The following is a 6518-nucleotide window of genomic DNA, read 5'->3' on the forward strand; positions in this document are numbered from 1 at the left end:
TATTCAGTTTTGGGGAGAAGAACTGTTTTGAAAATATCAAGCATCTCCAATTATTTTATTATGTATTTTAGTATCTTTGTTCCCTTATTAATTTTCTGTGTGAAAGACCAGTCCAGTGATGATAATGGGGAGTTATAGTCTTCTACATTGATTCTGTTCCCAGGAATTTCTCAATTTTATCTATTAGTGTTTCCTTTATGTATTTAGGTGCTCCTATACTGAGTGCATATTCCTTAATGAGTATAATATCCCCATTTTGATTTGCTCCTTTAATCAGTATATCATGTCCTTGTTTATCTTTCTGTATGGCCTTTTTTGTAAAATCTCTTTGTGTGAAGTCAGTACTGCTAGTCCTGCTTTCTTGTCATGTACATTTGCATGGAATATATTTTTCGAAATTCTGACTTTCAATTCATGTGTGTTCCTCTTACTATAGTGGGTGTTCTCTATGCTTCATAATGTAGGGTCTTGTTATATTATCCCATCTGACAATAAATATCTTTTGATTGAGGCACTAAGTCCATTAACATTTGTGATAAATATTGATAGACATGTTTATTTCCATATTGAACTTCATTCTCCAGTTGATTTGATATTTTCTTTTTGTTCATTTGTTTTTGTTTCTATGGTTGATAAGTTTTCTTTTATAATCTTGGATTCTTTTTGGCTTTGTGACTTCATTGTAAGCTTTTGACTTATGGTTACCTTGTTTTGTATGCATATTGACTTGTAATATATTTGTTTATTTTAACTGATAAGAATACAAATTCAAACCCATACAACAGACAACAGAAACAAGAAGAAAACAGTCTTTATTTTCCTGTTTCATTCTGTGACCCTTATAAATTTTGATCTCTTCTTTTACAACATCATATTTATTCTGTTGTAAGTCATTATATATATTACCTTTCTAATAATGACTTCCTCTTTTCTATAGCATCCTGCTTCTTTTTTATTTATAGTAGATCTTTTTTATTTCTTTTTCTCTTGCTAAATTCTTTAAGTATTTGCTTGTGTGGAAGTTATTTATATCTCTTTCTTCTAAAAGAAAGCCTTGTTTGATAAAGTATATTAGATTACAGCTTTCTTCCATTCAGGAATTTGTCTTGCCACAGCCTTCTGCCTGCTGTATTTGTGTAGGAAACGAGGTTACAAATATTATGTATATAAGTATATATATATGTAAAGAACACATATAAATGAAGTTAACAAATATGGTGAAAAACTATATGTTAAAAAACAGAAAACATTGATAAAGGAAATTAAAACAGATCCAAAGAAATGAAATGATCTCTTATGTTAATGATGTGAAACAATGTGTTTGAAACAAACATGCTACCCAAAGGAATCTACATTTAGTGTGATTCATGTGAAAATACCAATGAGATTTTTCCAGTAAATTGAACAAATAATTTTAAAATTTATATGTAACCACAAAGATCATGAGTTGCCAAAATAATCCTGAAAAAGGGTATTAAATCTAATGGTGTAAAATACTCTGATATTAAACAGTCCTACAAAACTTTAGTAATTAAAGCAAAATGATACTGGCTCAAAAACAGACATCAATCAATAGAAGAGAATAGAACAACCAGATATAATCCCTCACACCTATGATCAATTAACCCATGAAAAAGGAATCAAGAGTATAAAATTAAGAAAAGACATTCTCCTCAATAATTACTGCTGGGGAGATTGAACAGGTAAAAGATTGATTACAATATTTCCTCACATTGTATACAATCCATGAGCACACAATATCTTTCTATTTATTTTGTTTACTTATATTTCTTGCACCTGTAATATATAGATATTTGTTTAGAACTTTTATTTCACTTATGATATTATTCCTATTTTATTCTTTTTGGTATAAATTTACACACAATTGTTTTCCTAATTTCTATTTCTGATAATGTTTTGTTACTATACAAAAATGCAACGGATATTTGTATATTGATTTTGTATTCTGCAAGTTTACTAAGTTTCTTCATTATTTCTAACAGTCACTGGAGGAGTCTATGGAGTTTTCTATGTATGCATATTTATGTCATGTGTAAAAACCACTCCTTTATTACAAGATGAATGAATTTTATAATTTTTCTTGACTAGTAATTCTTCCTAGGACTTCTAGTAGTGTAATTTAGGACTTGTGAAAATGAGCTAATTTTTCTTATTACTGGACCAGAGGAAAACATTCCTGTATGTTAACATTGAACTTGATTTAAGTCATGGGTTTTTCATATATGGTTTTATTATGCTTAGTTACATTCTATCTAAAGCGAATTAAATAATATTTTTATAAAAATGTAAAGATCAGATCTGTCAATAGTTTTCCTATATATTTTGAGATTGTTATATTTGAATTCTTTGTTTCTTAAAAGGATGGTATCACATATGTAAATTTGTGTATGTTAAATAATACTTATAAATCAGGACTAATTGCAACTTAACTATAGTTTATAATACTTATAAAATACCATGATTTCAGGTTGCTTATATTTATTTAGAATGGGATTTACAGATACTGAATGAAAAATTTACATTGTAGCTTGAGGGTACATTTATTTATTAAAAATGTTATCTCTCATTTTGAACTTGGCTTATGTTTAATGGAATTTATTTCTAAATAAAGAATATAAATTTTGGTAGAACTGGATTTACTACAGTTTTCTGATACAGAATATAGCTATTATTTACAATTAGTGCACAAGACAATTGCCTTAAAATGCCGTAAATAATAACAGTACCAACTGTTTCAGGACTGAGAAACATATTGCTTCCTAAAATGAATTACCTGGTCTTTTCCACCCCAACCGACACATACGATTATATCTTTGTTTTTTGATTGTTTGCTTGTTTTCCCCTTAATGGAGGCATTGCTTATTGAACCCAGGATCTTGTGCATAAGTCTATTTATTAACATCATTTTGGAACAATTAGCAGAAGCCACAAGAGTATGGATTATAAAGATGACAAGAAAATTTATTACTTCAAGGGTTGATAAACCTCTGAGTGAAACAATGGCAAAAATAAACATTTGTAAATTTACAATAAGATTGTCTCTTTTTTTAATTTTTAAGATTGTCTCTTTTGCTAAATAATTGTAGAATATTAAATTACTTTTGTTTCAATTATAGCATTGAATTACAATTTAAAACAAAACTACCCCCTTTGGGATTTCTTAAATTGCATTGATTATTTTAATATTTTATTTCATAAATATTAACCATTTTTTCATAATCATACCATATAAACACATATTTATTCTTCTCATGTTTTGAATATAGAGCAACATATTCTAAAGTACACACATAAATATCTGCTTCCAATACCAAATCAAATTAAGTTTCACTTTAATTACAAATGATATTGAAATAGTTATAACTTTTCTGTACATGTTTTAGACAAATTTCATTTAAAATTCCTAAACTTTAAAATAATTTTATATATTTTCTTCATTATTTATACTCTGTTCACTAATATGTTATATATTTGTGTACAAAAGGAAGGAGATTGGTTTTATTTAATAAACCCCAAAATTAAATTGTATAAAAAGATTTTGTGGAGATAATATTTGCAGATGACTCTATAAAAATAAGCATCTTATATGTTTCATTTTAGCTGAATGAGTGAGAAGTAAACACTGGCTGAATGTTACACTTCATTTGCTAGGAGACCAGTCATTTTGTGATGTCACAGCTACTCAGGTTGAGAACCACTCTGATGGCCTAGCAGTTTATCTGTGCAGGCCTGCCAAAGCAGCATTTGAAGCTGCAGTGCTCAAAATCATGCAGATTAGAAAAGTAGCTGTAGAAAAAGTTATATGAAATGGCACATGTTTCTTCAGAAATTCAAGAGGTGTCTCATAAAGATGGACCAACTGTTTAAGGAAATTCTGGTAGATCTCTATTGTGTTATCAAACATTCTCTGGGGATTTGGACTTGAGGTCTATGATTGAAAAAATGGCTTTTTAGACTTTGTCTGAAGAATCCTTGATTAAAAGGCCATGTTACATACATTGTGTCTCTGAACCAGATGAAGATAATGATTTTCGTTCTCTGACATTTCCAAGAAAACTCTGGAAAATGGCTGGAAGTGACCAATATAAACCCATCTGGAGGGATGATAATGGAACTTCCATAGTGATTGATGAAGATGTCTTTAAGAAGGAAGTTTTGGAAAGAAAGGCCCCTTTCAGAATATTTGAAACTGGAAGAATGAAAAGTTTAGCTAGACAGCTTAAGTTTTATGGGTTTAGTAAAGTGCGGCAGAATTTTCAAAGATCGGCATTTCTAGCAGACTTTCTGGCAGAAGAAAAAGAAGTCTCTGTTTTAAGCAAGGTATTCAGAAACTTTAGTTACCACTTCATAACATATATAAAATTTTATTTTGTACATCAATCTATGGTAATATAAATGTAAAGCTAGATTTTGAAAATTGTATAAAATTACTAAGGCTAAAATCCTTTATTTATTCTAAAAAATGAGGACAGTGACTTAAGTATTCACATTATAAGAAACTTTGCTTGCAACTATGAATTTTACCAGAAATCTAAATAAAGGTATTAAAGCTGCTTTTCAAAAGTGGCATTCACCATTACTGCAAATGGTAGTTTCTTAAATTTGATGACTATACTATTTAAATGTGTATTTTCCAAATAAGGAACTTCAAAATATTGTCAGTAATGTTCATATTTTGATGATATTATTTTTGCATAGTAAACATGAAATCTGAGGTTTTATAGGTTAGGCTTATAATAGTGATGTATTTTGGTTTAAATTATTACTGAAATCTTTCTACTTTGGATGTAGCTGTAGTTCTATCATATTCCAAATGTTAAACGAGGCTTTCCTCAGCTTTTAGTGAGAATAAAAAGAAGAGTTGTGATTAAAAATGCCTCTCTGGTATCTTCATTGGCTGAAGATTTCAACAAGAAGCACTCTAAAGCAGTGGGAAATGTGGACAAACATAATTCTGATTTTGTGGGTGACACTAGTGGAGACAGTACATTTTTACCTTCTGTAAATTTAAACATGCATCTAGTAAGAAAGCCCTCTACCAGCCACATAATTGGGGACACAACTACCCCGATCAGAGGTGATATTTCTCCTCCATCATCAATGTCAGTTAGACCACCAGAACAAATTGCAGTGAATCAACGTGCTATTTTAAATCAGTTGACCACTGTACATGGGCACTCTCAAAGCAGCTACATTGAAGCAAATAGCCATGTTGTGAACTTCATTACAACTACAACTTCTACTTCTCAGTACAGCAACTTGTATCCCATACAGAGGAATTATTTTGGACAGATGGTGGGACCTTCTATTTTTCAAATTGATATCACAACATATCTGCCAATGAAGGTCTTTTAACTAAACTTCAACCAGGGAGCAACCCACGGTTTCCAGTGCTATTGATTACTGATACATCAGCTAACTCTCTTTCAAGGCCAACTCATCAGACATCTTCAGTTTATGAAAGTCATCCTAGTCACAACTGATCTACCAGAGGACTATCAGATTATGCAGGATACAAGGATTAAAATTGACGTTGGAAAAATATCTGCAATTTTGTTATTTGAAAAATAAACATAGATGTGTACCTCTATTTACCTTATTTTTTTAAATAGTGTTAAGAGATAAATGGGAGACTAAGTTACAATTTAAAGATAAAAAGAGATACTTGATTGATATGATCATTTAATGGAACAATATGGTAGTTAATTTAAAAAATTTCTTGTAAGGAAGAAGAGAAAATGGAAGAATTTGGAGGAAGACTATAACATGGAGAGAGGGAAAAGTACTAAGTGGTTTCTGGTTCGTCCTGGAATGTATTAAAAGTGTTAAGTTAGGATTGGGTGGAAGGAGAGAAATTCAGAAACCAGCCCTGGGATCATGGTCTCTAATATGTCATCCCTGGAATCATAAGGGTCACATGATGTAGTCTCAGTTGGCACATTCAGCATGTGGTTGAATTTGAGAAGAAATTTTATCTATTGTCTTCTTTGTTCTGTTCTCGAAGCATTCCAATTGTTGCTTTCATTCCCTGCCCTCAAGAGTCTACACTATATTTTCAGTCGATACTTTATTTTGCTTTTATGTTCCATCCAAAGAAAAGCTTACGTCCTCAGGGTGGCTTTTAATGCCTTTCCAACTCTACGCACACGATCTGAACTTAGTTTAGTCATTCCTTTATAAATCTGGCATCTGACTACCTTGACATATCTTTATGTTTCACTGTATCTGGAGATAAATCCAGGCAAACGCTTGTCAAGTATGTTAGCTGCAACCTCAACACTTTTGCTCCAGCTCATCCTTGGACTTTGGATGTCCTCCTTTAACCTACTTAGACTTTCCCAGTCTCAGCACAGAAACTACCTTCTTCAGAAGTTTTCTGTCTATCACCCTCTCCTTGTCTAACTGGGATACTAGCACAGTAAGCACAGCATTTGCCACAGGATGCATTTTAGTATTTAGTGAATGAAAAATACATGTTGACTTTAAGCAAAATCTAC

General features: G+C 31.0%; 1 pseudogene; it reads left to right on the forward strand.

Moving 5' to 3' along the window:
- The first annotated feature begins 3828 nt into the window (after positions 1-3828).
- On the forward strand, positions 3829-5611 carry LOC140692612 (heat shock transcription factor, Y-linked-like; annotated as a pseudogene).
- Positions 5612-6518: the final 907 nt, after the last annotated feature.

The sequence above is a fragment of the Vicugna pacos genome, unplaced genomic scaffold, assembly GCF_048564905.1.
Source record: "Vicugna pacos unplaced genomic scaffold, VicPac4 scaffold_14, whole genome shotgun sequence".
Lineage (NCBI taxonomy): Eukaryota > Metazoa > Chordata > Mammalia > Artiodactyla > Camelidae > Vicugna > Vicugna pacos.